Source organism: Hakea prostrata, chromosome 3, assembly GCF_041222555.1.
Source record: "Hakea prostrata isolate BN-2017 chromosome 3, UWA_Hpros_2, whole genome shotgun sequence".
NCBI classification, from domain to species: Eukaryota; Viridiplantae; Streptophyta; class Magnoliopsida; order Proteales; family Proteaceae; genus Hakea; species Hakea prostrata.
Window position 1 is genome coordinate 50,820,846 of NC_142602.1, and position 952 is coordinate 50,821,797.

Below are 952 nucleotides of genomic sequence, written 5' to 3' on the forward strand. Positions count from 1 at the left end.
TTGCATTAAGTGGTTAGTGCATGTGTGTCTGGACTCGTGATTCTACAAATAGAATTGTCCGAGTGTCTAACTTGACCATGGAAGGTCTACCTCCACCACCTCCACCTAAGAGTCTTAGGGATAGATTTTGTCCAACCTGATCTGCACAACCTTCCTGTATACGTTTACCTGAAGTGAGGGGTAATAATTTTGAGCTCAAATCCCATTATCTATCTATGTTACCCCAATTTCATGGGCTACCTGATCAAGATGCATATTTGTTCCTTAGGGAGTTTGAGGAGGTTTGTGTCCTTATGAAGGTACAACAACTTACTGATGATGCCGTAAGACTACGGTTTATTACCTTTGCATTAAAGGACCAAGCCAAAAAGTGGCTTTATAGCTTACCTAGGGATAGCATTATCACATGGGAACAATTTACTGTCCTATTCTTAAAGAAATTCTTTCCTTTCTCTAAGACGAACAAAATAAGAAATGATATTCTTCAATTTCTTCAGAAACCCAATGAGTCCTTTGCTAAGGTAATGGAGAGGTTTCAAAGCCTTCTCCAAGAATGCCCTCACCATGGTATAGAATTATGGCATTTATGCCAAATAATTTATGAGGGTATCGATTACCAAACAAAGCAACTTTTGGAATCAATGTGCCCCACAGGATTTACATCATTCACTGATGATTCCGAAGCTTGGGATTTTCTTTTAGACCTAGCAGACAGAACTAGAGAATGGGAGTCAACCCAAGAGTCTGAAAGGACTAGTAGGGGATATTTTGTTGATAGCCAAGTTCATAAGGAAGTACAAATAGATAACATTTTGAAAAAGTTAGAGACTTTGGTAGTTAAAGCTGCACCACCAAGTCAAGCACATTTTATTGACAAATCTATTGCTATGTGTGCATGGTGTCAGTCTCCTACACATGTAATTGAGGAATGCCCTAGCTATTCTGGAGGCCA

The 952-nt window shown here is 39.3% G+C and overlaps 1 non-coding gene across 1 annotated transcript; it reads right to left on the reverse strand.

Moving 5' to 3' along the window:
• Positions 1-464: 464 nt before the first annotated feature.
• LOC149022423 (small nucleolar RNA R71) lies at positions 465-571 on the reverse strand. Its single transcript, XR_016172655.1, has one exon. It is a non-coding gene; the product is annotated as a small nucleolar RNA R71 (small nucleolar RNA).
• Between the last annotated feature and the right edge of the window lie 381 nt (positions 572-952).